Genomic DNA, 21,534 nt, shown 5'->3' on the forward strand with positions numbered 1-21,534 from the left:
AAAGTCCTTCTTGTTTGTAACTCTACTTGCCAAACCAGGTTTGGTCCCTTTGTTTGTGCCCTTTGGCGGGTCTCTGTGCTGAAGCCCTCCTCTGGTGCCAGAGTGTCTGGGATGGACAGGATGTGAGGGAGGTGCCCGAAACTCCCTGTGCTTAGTCTCCTAGGAGATCTGAATGCACTCTGGTGTGATTGGCTGGCTGACTGTCCGGCAAGGACAGCCACCCTGCTGGGTGATTGACAGCCAGGCTGAATGAATGGGGGAAAACTGTTTAAAAGCGGGTCTCTGGGACTTGGAAAGCAGAGTCGACCACTGGAACGAAAGAACCGAAGATGAGCTGAAGGAAGAGGACTGCTGCAACTCCTGACCGACTGGCGAAGCCCTGCTGCGGGTCCGAATTGCCTGAAACTCCAATCAAAAGTGAAGCCCTTCAAGGTTAACTTCTTCCCTTGAGTTTGGTGGGAAAAACCAACTCATAAGCCACCTGGACACCGTCCTATTCTGCTCAAATATTCTTCAGAGTGCTGTTGAAAACCGGATAGCCAGAGGGAAGGAAACCAGGGGGACTTTAAGGCACTCAAACCTTAAACTGACGTCTTGCTACAGCTTTTGGCCTCTTCCCCGGGCAGTGCAGGAACCTCCCGATGTCCTCCTTCTTGTCCCCACGACTAAAGCAGAGGAACAGCGAGATCTGCTTGAAGTGCCATGAACAACTGCCTCAGCTACAGCTTTCTTCATTTAAAAAGGTACTGTGCAAACGCGGTACGGAAATCTTTTCGGCCATCGAGAAAGTGCCTGAAACTTTCCTCGACTACGAAGGCTTTTCCTTCCCTAAACATTCGTCAAACTTTTCGGCTAGCCAAATCCTTAATCTGTGGCAAAGACTTAAAGGATAGTTCCGGGACTTTTTTTTTATTGTCCCTACGGTTCGGCCATGTGTTTTTAAGCATAAATCGGTAGATCGTATAAAACTTTCCTATGGACCTTACCCGACTTTTCGTCCATTAACGCACTCGAAATCAGCTGCCATTTTGTGATAATCCTATCACTTTCCGCATCGCCCTGGCTGACCTGCTTTTGCGGCACTAAATCAAATCCCCCGCCCCTGAAACAGACTTTATCAAAACATTCATATTCCCCGCCTCTCTCCGTGACGTGACTGTGCTGCGTATGCAAACGCGCCCAGGCGTCTTCTACGCGACTCCACACAGAACCCGGAAACCAACACAGATCAGCTCACAACACAGCGCGCCACAATTCGGAATATGAAACTGTACTTTCAAATCAAACCGCAAGATTGTAAATTTGGTGAAGTACATTTATTTGACATCAAATGTTTAGAGAATATTCAGCGATTTGCATTTTTATTTGCTCTCGATCCAAAATAGTTCGTCTTGAGGCAAGCGATGTTCGTGTGCAGTACACAGGGTGTTGGTTTACAATAAAATAAGCTCTTCGGTCGTACTGATAATCGCATGGCTGTTCCAACAACGAGGCACTAGGCCACCACAACGGTCTGTATGTTGCATCTAGCCGTTAGTACCGCGTAAGGGCATACTTGTACTTGGCGATCGTCCCATAAAATGGTCAGGGTGGTAACGTTGATCACGCGGAGAAGCAACTGGCGGCTGTAAAAGCCAGCCGCCGCTGTCTGGTACTCATGACACAGACAATAATGTATAATGTACCTGTTTTAAAAACATAAAAAATGAAATTAGTCACACCATCAGATCTTTATTAAAATTATTCATTTTATATATTAGGTCGGGAAATTATTTCATAGCTAGGACAGTGCAACTGGGTATTATACGTCATTTCCAGTAACCCACCCCCTCTCCTCTGCCTTTTTCAGAGCCGTCTGAGCGCCAGTGGACCACTTCGTCACTGATATGATATAATATGGCATTTGCAACGCGCCTATACACAAGTGTTTCAAGGCGAGGCAGGGAGGGGGGGGGGACAAGGAGAAGACAGACAACGACCCTACTAGGCCAGGTGTAATTCAGATCGCACAAGTGCAGGGGTAGGGGGAAGGTAAAAGTGCAAGGGGAAGTGCAAGGGGAAGGGGAAGTGGAGTACAAGGTAAGTAGCATAAAATAATAAATACATAGGGCCAGCTGGTGGCGAGTGCAAGGTAAGTGAAGAACAAGTGCTGGGAAGGGGGGGCTGTAGGATACTGAGACAGTCCCCCAGTGCAGGGGTTGACAGGGAGGCAGTGCAGGTGGAGAGTGGAAGGGCCCAGGACCGAGGTCGCAGACAGTGGACCAGTTGTAGCAGGGGAGAGGGAGAGAGAAAGCAGAAGCAAAGAGGAAGGTTTTGAGGTGCTTCCGTAAAAGGAGATGGTTCTCCTCAAGATAGTGCGCGGTACAAAACAATATTCCACATAGAACGAACAAGTACAACTTAACCCGTCTTTAAAGCTACTGTATAGTAATTAAATTGCGGTATAAACTCATCTAAAGAGTTACTTACATTATATTTGCATTTTCCATTGTGTCTGTGCGTAGGGCAGCCACGAAATACCACTCCTTCTATGCCGACGTTATTTCTTCTAATGAACGAACATTAAATGGCTTTCGTTTCTGAAATTATATTCATTATCTTTCACGTTACTGCACCACACCCCTAAAAAGAAGTCTTTCGGGATGGTCCCGGCCTGTCAAGGTCAAATAACAATAGAACCTTATACTGAGTCGTGGGCCATTCCGGCACCCGAGCAAAAAATCAAAGCAGCTGACCTTCACTTTGAACGAGCACACATTCCTAGTTAGCTACATTCAGTGTAAGGCCATCTCACAGGACTTGAAATTTACACTGCATCTTTGCATTTTGTCTGTGTGCTTTGTAGCCCCAGAAAACCATAAATACGGAGACATTCTATATTTTTTGAAAAATGATTTATATTACTGTTTGGTTTAATTTAATGCGCAAATGAACAAGGTGGAATAGACACATTGCATGTACACTGAGCAATCACTTTTATTTACACATTACATAGATACACATATTCAATGGGCCTGCAACATGAGGAGACTCGAGAGCAAAGTCACAGGTGACACCCGGGTGGTTCGCACTACTGCACAGTGAAGGGAGGGGCAAGGGTGGAGAGACACATTGCATGTACACTGAGCAATCACTTTTATTTACACAATACATAGCTACACATATTCAATGGGCCTGCGACATGAGGAGACTCGAGAGCAAAGTCACAGGTGACACCCGGGTGGTTCGCACTACTGCACGGTGAAGGGAGGGGCAAGGGTGGAGAGACACATTGCATGTACACTGAGCAATCACTTTTATTTACACAATACATAGCTACAAATATTCAATGGGCCTGCGACATGAGGAGACTCGAGAGCAAAGTCACAGGTGACACCCGGGTGGTTCGCACTACTGCACGGTGAAGGGAGGGGCAAGGGTGGAGAGACACATTGCATGTACACTGAGCAATCACTTTTATTTACACATTACATAGATACACATATTCAATGGGCCTGCAACATGAGGAGACTCGAGAGAACAGACAATCAAATTACAATCATTTAAACCGTGATGTGTATTTCTCAATGAGCTCTTCTTTAGGTGAACATGGAACAGAGGCAATGTTGGGTGGCAATGCAGTTGTCCCCTGCACAGGTTCGTTCACAACTCCATGTATGTGCCTATCTATGACATCAACAATAAGTCTCTCAATAAAGTCATATTGCATATCCTCAAACACTGGTTTGATCACCCATTGTTTACTTCTTTTAGTGAAGGCCTTATTGTAGCGAAGCGTCCCTAAAGTTCCGGTCGTCCTACTTTGTTGACGGCCAACATTATGGTTATGTGCCAAGACCGCTAGAAGAGTCCGATTTATCATGCCCTCCATGCCAAAATGCAATCGTTTTGGCCTGTACTTTAGGCACATATTGTGGAACACCTCCAAATCTCCTGTGTGGCAGAATTCCGTGAGTCCCCTCAAATCTCTTGTTATAGTTTTATCAAATACAATCTTTTCAATGGCTTTGTGAGTGGGTGATGAAGGAATCAACCACTTCTTCTTCCGTGCCTCCTCTGTGGACAAATGGCCATGTTCACAATTGTGGAAATGTTGGTTTGTGTTCCAACGGTGAACGTTGGTACAGTGTAGCATTACTGACCGCCATTTTTCCAGTAGAATTTCCAACGACCCTCCACATGTTTTTGAGCTCCACCAAAGATGGTTGCTGATTGACTTGGACCACTGTGAAATACCTTGCATATCTTTTTTTTTACCTGCAGCCGACATTTTTTTATTGATTGATTTTGCAAGATGCCATACGTCAAATTGGTGATTTATATTTTTGTACTCTTCTCTCATTGTCTTGGCAATTGAAACGTGTCTGTCTGTGGCTATCAGGTCGATCATCATTCCCCGCGATTGTAGTTCTTGCAATGATGCTACAAAGCCAACTTTCTCCATGGCCACTGAGGATGTACTTTGTGACACCTGCACGACCACCGAACTCACAATTTTCTTACTTTCCATGTCCTGAAAGTGGTAGGTGCAGTACTTGGCTGAAAATCCTGGGCTGTCGCACTGTCCATCACCGGCTAGCCTGAACCGTTTGCCCGCGAATGTACTTTCAATAGACATTTTTTCCATTCTCCAAGCTTCGCTAATGGCTGGAAATAGATAATCGGTTTGGTATTTGTAGAACTGAGTTTTCGCAATGAAATGGATTCCCACAAACTGAAAGAAATACTCTAACTTTTTAAAACTTGAACCACTAAAAAGTGCGGCCGCTGCACAAAGTAGATTGCCTGCTGGCAGTTGCCCCAGCATGGGTTGTGCGGACCATGAGAACCGATGATATTGTGTACAGGTGGCATGTATTTTAAGGTTAGTGCCTCGAATTGCACGAGTCACATTAATCAATGGCTCCCCACATACTTCCCCACCAACCAAATGCCCACATTTCAGCATAATAATAATATCAATCAAACAACTATCGAATACATTGAATTTGGCCTCTTTCCTTATACTGTCACTCTGCATCCCAGCTTGTTCGGCCTGTAACGTTGAGGACATGTCACTCACATGAAAGGTAGAATCTCTGATATCATCTTCCGCTATGTTCAGTGATATTGATGGTGTTTCATTGTCGTCCATTACATTCTCTTCCATTGAAACATCTGTTCCTTCACCGGCGATGGGAGAAAAAAACAATTTCTTCAACTTTCTCGCGGTCTTAGTTTTTGCGGGTGTGGATTCTGTGAATTTATCTCCGACTGCATCGGAACTCCCAGGAGGACATTCACTATCAATGACTGGTGGTGGTATAGCTCCGTTGTCAATCACTTCATATTCTTCCCATTGGCACGATGCATCTCCAGTCTCAAGTCCTTGCCAAAAGGTTTGACAAGCAACATCTCTCGTTCGCTTCACTGTCTGTGTAGATCTAGTTCGTACACCCACTCGCAACTAGAGGACAGATTGGAAAAGAGATGTTCAGTTTAAACACAACTTACAGTATTGAACTATTAACAGTGAAAAACAACATAATATAGTGACCGGGACACTAACCTTCTTTTGCTTTCTTTTCTTTGAAACTTTCTTGCCTCGAACTTCAACATCTGGACGCTGTTGCTCCGACTCGTGTGTGCATGTCTCCACTTCCTCTTGCGATGCAACGACTATATTTTCACGATAAGCACATCCATCACTCACTGACGCTCCATCGACTCCCTGAAACATAGAACTTTCATTAGTATGTATAATAATATTGAAAACACAAAATGTACTTGGGGACCAATACCCACGTACATCTCAATAGCAAAACACGAATCAACGCATTGTGTAGAACATTCTAACGACAATTATTCAGGCATTGTTGATCTAGTTAGATGGAACTGTCAAGATCCATACCTCGGGCTCCGCATAGACTTCCATTGATGATATTATTGAAGATGACGCTTCAGCAACTCCCTGAAACACAGTAATTGCATTAGTATGGAAAGAACATAAACTTTGTGCAGGCGTCAACGGCTCATCTGAATAGACATGCACAAATGATCAGTTGTCAAAAATAAATAATGGACATTTAAATATGATTCGATTTGCTCGATCGTTGGAAGTGCCACCACCCAGAGATCTGCATCGACTACTAGGGGTGATGTTCTTGTAGAAGAAGCTCCGTCATCTGCCTGAAACATAGTACTTGCGTTAATAAAGAAAGAAGTATAGCGGATGTAATCACGTCATATGATCTCGCTTGATCGAACTGTCAGTATCCATACCTCGGAATGCATAAGAACATCAAGGGACGCTGTAACTGCGGTGCACACTTCTGCAAGCTGTTGCGCCGACCCGTAACTGCATGCTCCCCCTTCTTCTTGGACTAATGCTCCATCGACTCCCTGAAACATAGGACTTTCATTAGTAATGAACACAATATTGAAAAAAGAAGACACATAGGAGGGCGACGACAGAAGGACATATCAATAGCTAAAAATGAAAGAAACATTGTGTGTAACAATCACGCTACAAGAATGCAAGATCTGATGATCTCCATCGATGGAACTGTCCGGAAAAGTACCTCGAGCATCTGAGTGACATCAACGGTTGTCGTCAATGCTTTGGACTCCTCAGCATCTCCCTGAAAGACAGTACTTGCATTATTTTGGATAACAATAATTAAGTTTGTAAACAAAGACTAGAGGACGAGTACTATGGTGTACCATTAGGTAAAATAATTACACGATAAATTAAAAGTATTGATTTACATGCCTAAAACAAGTCAGTGGCAGAATAGCTAAGTAAGATTACCCGATAGGCACTTGAAGTGGCTGATGACTGCAATAACGACACGGATGGAGAATCTTCCGCCTTCATTTTGAGTGGATACATAAATGGGGAAATTATTGTTAGCTATTGCTACACACTACCGCAAGGCCGAGAGCTAGATCCGTAAACTTGACTCACCAGTGGAGGGATGTGGACGAATAGAGTGGGAATAGCGGTTGGGAGCAATTTTCGCCTCGCTCGCGGTGTGTTCTTCTTTATTAGCAATGATGTGGAGTACATGTCTGAGCTAAAGTGCCTGCTGCAGATGCGGTATCGATCACCCCTCTTGTCCGCAAAGACTTCTAGGACTCTACTTTCAAGCTCAGACGGTGGATATCTGCAATATCTAACCCATTCTCTTATCTGATCTATTGTCTTAGGGAAAACATGCATTATAGTACCTTCAGATTTATTATGGGTCTTAGAAGGGCAACCGCCAATGGAACAGGCAGGCATTGTGGAAAGTTCTGAAAAGTAAGGATCAACAATTCTCAATGAATACCAATGTGTTAAAAAATTAAATGACACATAAAAGGTCCAATGCAAGGTTCGTTTAGGTTCTTGGAACTATACACGTTATTCACATGTGGATAAGTATATGAATAACTTTAAAAAAATAGAAAAATAATTTGACTAAAGTCAGAACATGTGACTAGTTCCTTGCATGTACTGTCTTGAACGAAAAGAAAACATGGATGCAATTTTATGACTACTAGCAAATAGATATAAATTTAAAAATTGGACGCAAAATGATTATGGTACATGGCCTTACCTTGATGAACAAACAGTTAGATGCAGGGATCAGAGTAGTTTCTTGTCGTAGAACAGGGAGCAGTTCACAGGTTGCAAACTGGCGAGTTTGCTCGAAGTGGTCACGGAAGTTCACAGAGACGAAGAGCAGATAACCAGCACCTTCACGGTTTGACTAGCAAAGCGCAAAGAAGTTCTCATTCGAAATCTGAAGTGGGTTATAAAGAATTCGAAACAGGGGTGTGTTTGTGAATGAATGACGTGTATATGTCGTGGCATTATGTGGATTGCAGGGGGGCGTCCAGCGTGAGGGGGGATGCTTGGCAGGAGACACGGGGTCTGGAGGTAGACATGGGAACAACAACCCATGCTCTATAGACCACTTTGAAGTGTACATGGTCTTTGGCACCTCTTGGTCTTTATCGCTCCCCGACAGCTCCACTTGCCAGCGCAAGTACACCGGTGCGAACTGCCTTTGATAGGGCGGGGGGTGGATTGGGGCGCTGGTCGTGAAGACAAAACACAGGAAGACTTATGAATGGAGACACACTTATGTGGATTGCAGGGGGGCGTCCAGCGTGAGGGGGGATGCTTGGCAGGAGACACGGGGTCTGGAGGTAGACATGGGAACAACAACCCATGCTCTATAGACCACTTTGAAGTGTACATGGTCTTTGGCACCTCTTGGCCTTTATCGCTCCCCGACAGCTCCACTTGCCAGCGCAAGTACCCCGGTGCGAACTGCCTTTGATAGGGTGGGGGGTGGATTGGGGCGCTGGTCGTGCAGACAAGACTCGTTTGCCGCAGGGCCTCACCAAGGAGAGGCCATCTAACTGCATGTAAGAGTCAGGCTGCAGGATCTGGTACATGGAAGGCAGGGGGGTGAGTTTATAAATACCAAATCAAATCAAATCAAAACAACCATTGTTAAAATATATGTTGGGTTTTATTTTAGATATTAATTTCAATTGAACATAAATAATAAACATTACACATTGTAAAGTTACGGTTGCAGCACATCCAGGGAAAATCCGCGGTATTGTCCACTGTCGCTGGGGAAATGTTGTCTAATGGCAAGTAACGCACAGGCAGGTATAACTCTCCGAACGCGGTGTCCGAGCCTCCCGTGAAGCCACCAAGTGAAGCAACGATAGGCCACCAGCCTGTACCACCTGTGAAAAAGAAAGATGCAATGGAACCAATTTACATGTGTTCAAATGATATGTAGATGTAATTTTATATGTGGGAGACGACCATGCAATAGTAGTGGCATCACTGACATCACAACCAGAGTATACTTACTCGTTACTCGGATTACGCGGACGAACAGTGCCGCGAAGTTCGTGCATAAGCACCATCATCATCCTCAACACGGTCCGTGAGAGGCACGCTTCCCCGAACTCTGGCAGCTCGGTGATGCATTGCGGACTTGGCTCGCCTTCCGAAATGTAGGCCAAGCACCCGGAATTTTCACGGCAGCAGCAGTTCTCCTCCTCAGTTGGCATTAGCTCGCACCGATTGCACGTGCACCAGGTGGAGACGCCGTCCATGCGACTTGGTCCAGGCTCTTCATCCGTTGACTGGTCCTCCCAACTGCCGTCCGAATCCCCATCGTTTTCGCGTGCTTGCCTTTCCAGTAGTTCCTCCTCGGTGTACTCGGGCTCGTACATATACGGCATTATTGTAGCCATTGTGTGGTAAAGAAAGTAAAATAATTTACAGAGATGGTACAGGTGTTCACAAGGCCTAGAAGTGGCAAAGGTAGCTGACCAGAGCACAGAAACGAGTCACAGAATACTCAAAGTAACACAGAGAGAGGAATGGAATCGGAAATCGGCTGCTGCGTGTTGTGAAACGGTGTGTTTATACTTATTGGGGAAAGAGGCGTCCTGCCATTTCCATGACGACACTTCATTAGCTGAGGCGCAGCGATTGTTGACACGAAACGTGCTTTGGCGTTGGGAAATGGGCGGTGCGCGTCTGCTGATGTCAGGCTCAGGGGCGCGGGATTTGATTTAGTGCCGCAAAAGCAGGTCAGCCAGGGCGATGCGGAAAGTGATAGGATTATCACAAAACGGCAGCTGATTTCGAGTGCGTTAATGGACGAAAAGTCGGGTAAGGTCCATAGGAAAGTTTTATACGATCTACCGATTTATGCTTAAAAACACATGGCCGAACCGTAGGGACAATAAAAAAAAGTCCCGGAACTATCCTTTAACCGTTACTTACCAGAACTGTGCTATCCTATACAAAAGACTCTGAACCCATGACTTTGGCCCAGGCCTATTGAGAAGAATTGTTGGTTGTATTTAACTAAAACCCTTTGCCCAGCCTATTAATGTATTTGGGCTGTCTATTCTTATAACATTGTCTTTTCCTCCCTTTTCTAAGTATCTGAAGTGGCATTCTGCTCCTACTTAATTTTGGAACTAAACTTATTCAGTTACTTACTGGTTGGATTTTTTTGGTGTATTAGAGTGTGATCTTGAGCTGCTTATGCTAGTGTAATGTTTTATAAATGACTGAGTAAATAAATGTATATTCTTTTACTAAGAAACCTTGAGTGTTTCCTTGAATCACTGTATTGGTTGGTCCTTTGTGTAACTTGTTCTACTGCTCACTTAAACTCTTGAGATAAGCCTGGCTGCTCAGCCATCGCTACCACTTTACTGTGTAGTACAGGCTTGTATGTTCCAAAGGCGAAATTGTGCTTACACTTGTAGTCCTAATTACCTGTAGTGTTCCCAAAGGGTACTGCAGGTGATTCTGCCTAACACATTACAACTCAGGCCATAGTGGAGCGCACATTCAGAGTGCTCAAGTCACGTTTTCGCTCCCTTGACCAATCTGGTGGTGGGTTGCTATTTGCACCACCAGTAGTGTGCAGGATCATTGTGGCAGCATGTGTCCTGCACAATGTTGCAACACGGTATGGCTTACCAGTGGGAATGGTGGTGCCCACACATCCGCACCCAAAGGCTAGCCGCTTGTGTATGGCTGGACAAAGGGCACGTGGAGAGGCTGCCCGTACACAGCATGTGGCTACTTTTTTCACCTAAACTCCATCTACTGTGGAGTGCACACAACCATGCCACATTCCAGGTGCCATTCAATGATGACAATGGGCCAATCAACAGTGCCCACCAAACCACCCTGAGCATGTGCCCCTGGATGTGCAGAATTGTGTGCATCCCTCATAATTAAAATACATTCCTCTCTTACCAATACAAGTAACACAATGGCACCACTACCAACATGCCAAACCTTCAATTAACTCACCTCTGTGTCACACAACCCATCCCATATGTCATGTGAAATGATCATTATACTGCGTCATGGTCTGGCACGTCATGCAAAAGTAGATTCTGAAATGCCTGATATACAAGGCAAGTGTCTGAAAGAGTTCAAGGATGGATGGAACAAGGGGTGAAACGAACACTCGTACAGAGCCCTAGAATCTCAGAAACCATAATAGTCACTCCAGGCCGGCTCTGTGCATGTCATACAATCAACAGTCGTGGCAACCTAGATTATGTTTGATGATGAAGCTACAGTTTTCATCAAGTGCATGAATGTGGCACCATGCATGGAGCGAGGACAGGGTCGAACACACAGACGCTGTACAGGCATGGTGCAATCAGAAGGAGCAAGTGCACAGACGTTTACAGGGGAGTGGTATTTGGAGGCTAGGAACAAGTTCAGGGATGTTCCAAGGGTGTCTAGTCAGTGGAGGTGGAGGTAAGCGCATAGAGATGCAACTCTCTAGGGTAATTCACCAAGTACAGTGATGATGACACTAGTTGAGGTCCCGGAGACAAGTGCACAAAACACTGCTGGGATGACAGGGGCCTGTACGACCCTGAGGTACATCAAGCAACCAGTCATCAAGCTGCAAGGAAAACAGTATGGAGAGAGTTTGAGAGTGAGAGAGCAGAGGGATCGCTTACCAGGGGAGAGTGAGAGAGAAGGAAGAGTAGAAGAGGAAACTCCACTCCTGAGGAGTTCCAGGAACTTAAAGATATGAGGCCACAAACAGAGGGTGGCAGGAGGGTTTTTTAGAGTGTGGCATTTGCTGACGATAAAGATCCCCCTAAAAAATCTGCATCCAGAACTGGCTCACCTGAAGACGGTTGGAGTAAGATGATGATATGGCTCTGGAGAGACAGCATTGAGGTATGAATATTTGCAGATAGGTTGTCCACAGGCCACATATAGCCCTGTGTACAATGCATACTTTCTATGAATCAACCTTTTCAGCCATGGCTAGCCTTTGGAGGAAACTCAGTGGCAGATAGATGTGGTATGTAGTCCCTGGTCTTGAGGTCAAGCATAATCCTTACGGTCTTGTTCTGAATGAGTCACAGAAGGTGTGGAGTAGAAGCACATAGTTCGAGCAAGAAGCAGTTGCAGAAGCGCAGCCTGGCTAAAATCAACCTGCTGGGGGAAAATGAGAAAAGATGCAGCACCATCGAGGAGGCGTAGCAGATAGTTATACTTCCAAGAGATGACTTAAATGGCACATGAGAAGGAGAGAGTTGAGGTGAACATTACCACAATCATTAATATCTGTGCAGGTGGTGTGGCTGTACGGCCAGGAATGTCTGGCCACAGAGAAAGTGGGAAAGCTGGTTCTGGGGCCACAATGCAAATAAACCCAGTCCTGCTGGCGTCAAGGCAGAGGTTCTTTGTAGCACACCATGACTGAATCATGGACAGACAGTCAGATTTGAGTGATGAAGATGAGGTATCTGAGGGTAGCCTGAAAGAAAGTACTGTGCCATCCATATAACACTTGAATCCAGAGGTGAAAGTGCTAATCACACGTGCAAAGTCAGCCATGTACATGTAGAATCACCAGGGGGATAGCGCACGTCCCTGTTTAATGCCACAGTTTGAAAGAGCCATAGAAGAATTAAAGCTTTTGAGGTCTACGTGGGATGGGTGGGCAGAAAGTAATGAGGTTAACCACACAATAGCTTGATCCCTGAACCTTGTGCACCATACACACAGTAGTATACAGAAGCTGCATTGCTGGATGACAACAACTAACATACCGGTTAAAACTGTAACCATACATAACGATCAATGAAAAAGAACATCTTACTTGTACCCTTGCCATGCAGTTGACACTTCACATTCATAACATGAAATACCCATCATTACCAGATGTAAGCATCTGCAGACAAAGAAAAACATGAATCATTGTCATGTACCACATAAATGCATAACAATACTTCGATACACATGGGCAACCCTCAGTGAACTGAACCACATGCAAACCACAAGTCCCATTTCAGCCAGTAACATGTGTCCCTGCACACATGAAGAAACACCTGTACACTGCATGTTATTCAAACATACAATACGCACACACTCACACCCAACAATTACACACTGCCTGTCCCCAACAATGCCATGCAGCAAATGTGCATGCAACACATCCACAATCATTACATGTTGTCACATACATAATGCACACTTAACTCCACATGCTGCATGAAACTGTGAAGACAGCACATATGCCGAAAATGTAACCAAAACGAAACATGGGACACCCTCGGAACAATACCAATGTCTGGTTAAGGCAGACAATCATCTGCGTATTATAGGGACATTGCACTAGAGTCATGGAAGCACATTACCAATTAACACATGTTTTGCGCATTGTTCAGGCATACATACAATATCCCCAAATGTTTGCAAGAGCACACAGGACAACAGGTTGGGGACAGGTGAATGTAGACAATGACTTACTAACACATATCAATCAGACAATCAATACTTCCAAGAAACCATGACAATCACTGGAAGAGGAGACAAGGCCACAATGCCTTGTGAGTGTTTACAGCGTGCAAGTGTACAGGTGATGGTGTCAAGGCAAAGGTTTTGGATTAGTGCATGGAGAACATCTTGTGCAGAAAAGGCAAGAAAATAATACACTAATGGAAGTGATTAGTCACGTGCCGATGCTGATCGTGATCAAGTACACTATACACAGAGTACTTCACATGATACATGTGGGGGGTCAGGGCACCAAAGACACATAAGGCACATGGCCATGATGCACGCTACTGCATCAATAGCACGGAATAGAGTTGGAGATGGAAGTGGAGAGGAGAAAGGACTACATGATAAATGTGACCTTGACCAGAACTTGCTCAATGTGCAGGGGGAGAGTGAGTCTACAACACAGAAGGAATCACGCACAGCAAATGGACCCACCACCATCCCTTCTTCCTAAGTGCTTCACACACCTGGAGTAGTTGCATGAGGAATGCAGGAGTACAGAAGGGTAGTATCATCAGGAAGCTTTGAAGACGGTACCAGGACCCAGACATCCCTTTGGAAGATATAGCGGTATTAGAATGTAACATGGGCAGAGTCTGTGAGCCTCTGAAGCATTCATATTGCAGGAGAGACATTGGCCCTGGCCCTGAGTCAAATGATGAGTCACGCATACATAATCTGGGTAAGCTGTAGGGGTTGCAAGGTAGAACAAGGAACACTCAGGAGTCGGATGTTGCAGTAGTGTAGCATGGAGAGTACCACAACACGTGTAACATTGCAACTCTGGCTGATGTTGTAGAAGTGTACATTAGCTGTGTGCATCAAAAGCTGCAAGTCAGACTCCTTGACAATCTTATAAATATGTGACAGCAAGGGAAGGGGGTAGTCTAAGATGAATCCAAGATTCCTGCCTTGTGATGAGTGGCCAGGGAGTGAGCCCATGTAGGAAGGACAGGGTCAATGCCAGAAGTAAGCTGCAGTGGAGCCAATTGGAACACACAATTTTGTTAATGGCGCACAATCCAACGTCATTTGGAGTGCACCAGTCCAGTATGGCTGTGAGGCAGACATGGTGAATAAAGGTGTAAGTGTGCAAGTGTGTCACTAGGAACAGTGCTGGAGAGTAGTCTGGCCTCATCATAGCACATGAATCAGTTGTACAATGGTTCAAATAAGTGTTGCAGCAGGCAAATGTATATGTCAACGATGCATGTAAAAAGAATGGACATTTCCATGATGCCGCAGGTGGCGGCTGAAGTAGGATAGAAGAAAGGACACCGTGTGGGGTATCTATGGAATTGATTTTCTGGAATGACCTACGCAAGTCCACTGTCCGTTCATGGAGCATCAAAATGAGGATGGAATGCATCACTGTGTGAAAAGCATATGAGACATCAAGGATGATGAGGACTGCAGGGCATTTTGAATTGAGCAATGCTACCATTCATTCGCGTGACCCCTTTAGAGCAGTGTCTGTTGCTCCGGACAGTTTCAATCCACACTGGTGTCCATGTACATCCCCAAGAATGCCCTCATGGGCGTACATTTGTGTGCGGGCCAACTTGGCAAGCAATTTCTCCCGGAAGGTGTATAAAGCTATTCCCCAGTATGTTGGTGGTCAGGAAGGCTGAGCATATGTCATAGTAAGAATTGTGAGCACAAGAGAGTGTGTTATGGAGGATGGAAACTAAACACCAGGAAAGGAGAGTTTGCATAGATCACCAGGATCATTTGACAGAGAGGAGATGTTGGCAATGATGGTTGTGTAGGAGCAGCGGGACACCAATACGGATGACACCTTCATGGGTGTTGACTACTTCAGGGGAGACATGAGTGAAAGAGGAGAATGAATAATGATGATGGTGAGTGTCAGGGGGTGCAGAAGCGTGGAGGGTTGGGTTTGAATAGCCTGTCAGTAGTTGGTTCAGTGAGTCATGTGTTTTTGTAAGACATACGTGCTGCGAGCGTATACCAACGGTACTGTGAAGGAGTTCCTGCAGAATATACAGTGGATGTCTTGCCAATCATTGAGCCACTCATCTCTTGGACCTCTGTCGGAACCATGCTTCATGGCACAAAGACTGCTGCACACCGATGGAGCTGCAATGGAAGACATAAGCAGACAACACAAAGCAAATTGATCAACAAATACTTCAGGCTAAAAGTACACTGTTAACTACCGGACCATGCTCAATGCAGACTTCATTGTCACTGCATAACAATGGTATAATACTGCATCTATTCCAATGCAGCACCACCATGCACCCAGACGTGTTGCACTAGGATCTACATACACCATGGTGCCACATGCATGAGAAATGAAAGAAAACCCATTAAAAACACAAAACCTGATGTGCTGTTAGACCAAATATCCCACATTACATCAGACATAGCAACATGTTTGTGGCTTCACAATGCTGTAGCACACCCTAATAGTTGTTCCATAATTTGGACATGCCAAATGTGACAAACAGCCCTAATACCACAAACCCTGCTAAGGATCTGATTTGTCACTCATTAGAAATGATCAAAGCTGCATGAGGCACACTGCAGCCCAAACATATGCATCTGACAGAGCCCACAAACTGTTGACCATGCTACACACTCCCAAACAACCATGAAAGCCCACCCCACAGTTAGAAAGCACAGAACTTGACCATAGCCATCATTAGAATCACCCCCATGTGAATCATGCCCCCCTCAGGGAATAGTGTTTGAGCACAAGGCAAGCTAATCCAAAGTGAACACACACAGTGCCACACTCCCATGCAAACACCACAGAAGTGTCAGCAAATGCCATGCACTTACCTGTCCATGGAACTCACCTGCCTTGCATACGATGCACACCATCGGGAGACACTCTACCTAAATATTGTGCAGAGTAACAGCACAAACAACATGTACATGTATGTTCAGACATGTTCATAGAAAGAAATAATGCATACTACACACAGTACAGATGCCACACAGGGTGCCACATGGTGAATGGAAATTGATAGTGATTCGTCCACGAGTACAGTGTACCACAACAGAGAGAGAGGCACAGAGAGTGAATACCAAGGAAATGACAGATCAAGGAATACACAGCCTGGTCTTCAGATGTACAATGGCATGCTGTACAGCACAGTAGGTGCGCCCATAGAGGTATACACATAGGTAAGTAACACTGTGACATGCGAATAACTGAAATTACTATAACGGCATATCAGCCTGCAAAGGACATATAAGACAACCGACATATGCAGCAAACATGCACGCCAATGACGCATGCTCAACATGCAAGACAGTGCTAAAGCTTACCCGCTGACTCTGCCTGCATGGTGTGAATCCCACATCACCTTCACCAGGAACAGTGTTTCCTAATCTGGTACAGGAAGGACAGTGTCTGGTGGAGGGCATGGGGAGCATGGACTTCAAATGGTGCAGGGTGTCTCCCCCAGGACAGCAGTCACTGCCACATCATGGTTTACTGAAACAACATGGGAATACACATTAAAGCAGCCATTGTGAAGTACCATTGACACAGCACACACGTGCAATGGAACACAAAACCTATAATTACCTGCACATGCCATCCTGCGCACCACCATGCAAACATGCTAGTTGACTTCGGTAGGCATGCCTGCATGTACACCAAAGCACATGTGTTGTCCTTGAGGAGTTAATGGCACACCTCAAGGGAAATCAAGAAAAAAATGAAAAAATAACACAACCAGGAAAGGGCAAAACAAATGTCCATCTTGGACTGGGGATGGTGGGGTGGCCCACCCAGGAGGTGGGAGGGGCAGGGTGCACATCAACTCCCACATGGGTGGATGTTGAAAAAAAACATTCCCTCCATGGGCTCATGGACCGCATATCTATCCTGGACTGGGAGGCATGTCGCTGCTGTGGCCACCGTCCTGGGTAGAATCAGAAGGTGGTAGTGGTAAGGGATGTTGACCACGTAGTGCCCTGGCCTGGTCCTCACTGGCAGCTGCCAGGTGGGACACTGATGAATGCATCTGCAACATGAAGCCTCGGAGGTCCTCATGCAACACCTCACAGGATGCACAGATTTCCTCCGAGATGGTCTGCCTCAATAGTTGCATTTTCTGTTGGTACTGTGTCCTGCGGGCTGCCTCTTGCACTTCGATTGAAGCTCTGAGGGCCAACAACTCTCGCCTCAGGACTTCCCTGTGGACCCAACCCTCTGCAAGCAGGGATGCCTGCAGAGACCTCAGATTGGCCCATCAGCTCCTGCTGTTAGCCTCCATGTGCAGCCTGTGTGAGCGGCATGTTGACCGCAATGCCTGCAGCTCGTGCTATACTTGAGTTTCTGGTGGTATCATGGATCTAGCCACCCTATCAATGCGCTCAGCCAACATCTCATAGGCAGCACCCCGTTGTTGCGCAACATGCAACATCGAATGCTCCCACACTGTCTCCCCAGCCTGCACACATCCACCACATGTGTGGAGCCCAGGCCTGCCTAACCCAAGGGAGCATGGCCCTTGCTGTAATGCCACTGTCTTTGGCTGCAGGACTGCATCTCTACCTTGGACATCTGGCCCAGGACCAGAAACCAATACTGTGGAGTATGTCCTTAAATCCGTAACCACCACATATGGACGTGACAACACTGACTGGCCCTGTGAGGGCACCTGACCTCCTACAGATTCACAGGCAACAACAGCTCCAACACTTGGTGCACTCACCTCCGACTGCATACAGGATTGGACATCAAGTTCAGCACCAGAGCTACTGGTTTGATAGGAGTCAGTGTCGAAATAAGACATTCCCCGGATGGACTGTAGCAACAGTGGATTTTCATGGGCTGCCACACCATGTCCTCCACTGGTGGTCTGTTCCGGCTCCAAATTCCGTTCCTCCTCTACCTCCCCCCCTGCATCTAGTGCCTTATCACCTGCATAAGGACATATAAAGACATGAAGAATCATGTTAATTGTGTCGACAATATACACCGGTATCACAATGCTGCACTGCAACACTGTCATGGGTATCAGGCAGGTAGTTGGGGCAAGCTGGGTGGATAACAAATCCCTCCTTTCATTCCTTCCTAGTGTTTGTAGTAACTTCCTGGCTACCACTTCCTGTTGCCAAACAGGAAGTGCATGATAACTCATGAGCTCTCTAGTTTTTGGGTGTGGCTGGCTATATAAGCCACACCCAAGATTCTTCCATTGCTTCGTGTTGCTTACTATGAGCTGTATCAGCAACACACTTGCCGTGCTCTAGATCAGCCAGCATCTGCTTACCTTCTCCGGATCATCCTGTTTCTGCTTACCTGCTCCGGATCATCCTGCTTCTGCTTACCTGCTCCGGATCATCCTGCTTCTGCTTACCTGTTCCGGATCATCCAACTTCTGCTTACCCGCTCTGGATCATTTAGCTTCAGCTTACCTGGTTCTTACTCCACGCCGCAGCTATCTCCAGTCAAGAGGGGACTTCTACACCGGCACCTGTATGAACAAAGAAGAACAGCGTTAACATGCGCACATCAGTAACGCTGAGCATACTCACTGAATCTTCCCGCGATGCTGGAATCCAGGTTAGTTGCACAAGCGCACAAACCCCTGTAAGAAAGAAGAGACATTATTCATTGCGCTCGCTCCAATAACACAGACACTTATTTCACTGAACTCTCTCTTTCTATGAGGCGCATACTTACCAAAGGCCTCCGTGCAAACTTACCTAACCACCAAGTCTCCAGTAGCGCTGAACCGGGACTCGAGGCGCTAAAACCACATAATTTCTCCTGCAAGGGAAAGGGAGAGACATAACCAGGCGCACTCTAATTGAAGGCGCTGCGCAAACCTACCAGCAGCTAGCTTCTACACACAACTCTACTCACCCACAAAAATACAGGCAAACAAAGACAATACAGACAATTTTAGACACTCAACATTCTCTGTGCAACGTTCACTTGTGGGAAGGACTTTCTAGCCAGTGAAGAAACTGGCGCCTTGAACTCTCGGCCTCACTGTGAAGGCATAAAACAGCGTTTGGCATCTGAACTCAGCCTACAGACATTGGCACCAATCACATGAGTGAATCGCGCCCCTGCAAATGCAGGATGCAGTGCACACCCTACTAAAGATCAAGGTAAGCCCATAGGGGGACATCACAGCACACAGTAAAGAGAAGGGAAGGGCCCAGGGGAATCGGGTGAATTCAGGTCTGAGTGTACACCTTGTATTTGACAGGTATTCCTCTGGGTGAAACAGGGGAAGTGAAGACTTGGGTCAAGGGAGGCTCGTCCATCGCTCCTGCAGAGACACAGGTGAGTGTGACAAACACATAGCCGTGAATGTTACCATGCCAGAAATCGCATACACATGCTATGTACAAGAAGCTTTTAGATCATGTTGTATGCAGACTTGCAACAACATCCCATGTTCCTGACTATGTAGCCAGTGGACACATTGACATCAGATATGGTTTTCTAAAAGCAAATTCTGGCCCAAAGCACAGCAAACTATTGACAAATACATACTAATTAGCTATCCTCATGTGGCTATATAACATGCTTTTACATTACATGTGCACACATACACACATATTCACACACAGCAAAGTGCACATCAATTACATGCTACACCTGTGTAGAACTGGCACAGAGAGGGCACACAATGTGGACATGGCCTGAGTGTGGAGTCCCAGGTGTGAGATGTGGAGAGGGAAATTGCATGCACTGGGAAATAGGAAAAAGGGACAGTGACACACAAGAGAGACAGGGACATGGACCCATGGAGTGTGTGCTGAGTATGGTAGGTTAACATGGATGAATACTAACTAATATTTGACTATGGAGTCATTGCAATAGCTGCTCCGGGATGTGCACAGTGTTGAGAAATGCAATGTCACTCATGGCACACTGTGAGGCCGCTGGTAGTCTTCATGGAAGTTATCTATAGCAAGAAACCACCTACGTACATGCGTGGATGGACTATCTGCACCATGTACTGTGTGATGTGTAACACGCGCTTCAGAAAGAAGCACTTGTGTAGCAGAGCAGAGTCACTGACATCACAGATGCTACTAACCAGATGCCACGTTATGGTAGTATGTTCAAAATGTTGTCTAATTATGCTGGTGAGTTATGAATACTGTCACAATGCCATGTGCAATGGATGTATGACACATGGGTTTAATCCATTCTAGATTACACTGTGCACAAGTCAGTACACCATGACATGGTTCACACAGGGCAGTCATTCAAATGCAGGCAAAAGTGCAACACAATCATACCTCTTTGTTTAATCTACTTACACATGCTCAGGATGCACATGCTTGGTCACTCGCTGGACGTGGCCTCATAATCTTCCAGGCTTCCTACGCCTTGCACCTGATCTGCATGAAGGAACTGGCTCATAGCCTCTGCATGTGGTGTGAGCTCGTGCTCCTCTGGTGATCCCCCTCCAGTTGTCAGAGGTGAGGTTGGCACCCAGCTTGTGTTTGGTGCGACAGTGGAGGTCATTCCACCGCTTCATGACCTGAGCAGTGGTTCGCCTCTCATTACCTAAGGTGTTGATGTCATCTGTGACGTGCTGCCAATGCACCAGACGCTGAGCAGGTATCGGTGTGTTCCCTGGATGTGTGCACATGTCCCGGTGGTTTGCGCCCACGTAGTCCATGAGGATCTGGAGTTCCTCACCATTGAAGCTCCTCTTCCTCGATGTGGTGGTGTCCTGTGTCGTGCACTGGGATTGAGCCTCTTCACGTTGTGCACACTTTGCCTTTGTCACGCTCACCTGGTCTCCACGGGGGCGTAGCACGTGGCTGCACGAATGATGTCCGCGCTGGCGTGGTACTGCACAGTTGATGATGCTGCTGTGACTTCTCCCTTGCTATCACTCTCACGAGGCGTTTGTCTGCAAGTTCGAAATAAGATATGAGCCACTGAGTGGAGTTGAATTGGACCCACCCCCTCCACCACCTGATACCCTACTCCTTTTGATCTCACCTTAGAGTTTTGTAAGGTAGACTCTCCGTTCTGCAATCTAGCAGGGGCATGATTAATACAGTCTTTCCCAGGATCGTGTTACTTCACTGATCTGATGAGTGGTTGCCGAGTCTTGGAGAGCTGGGTAAAACAGGTAAGTCTCTATACCAATAACTGCTTGGTATAGGTGTTTAAAGTCTTAGTTTTGCCTCAACCCCTTTTGATCTGTAGCTTTGTCTTTTCT

This window comes from Ambystoma mexicanum, chromosome 1q (genome assembly GCF_040938575.1).
Source record: "Ambystoma mexicanum isolate Mex_15411 chromosome 1q, UKY_AmexF1_1, whole genome shotgun sequence".
Taxonomy (NCBI): Eukaryota; Metazoa; Chordata; class Amphibia; order Caudata; family Ambystomatidae; genus Ambystoma; species Ambystoma mexicanum.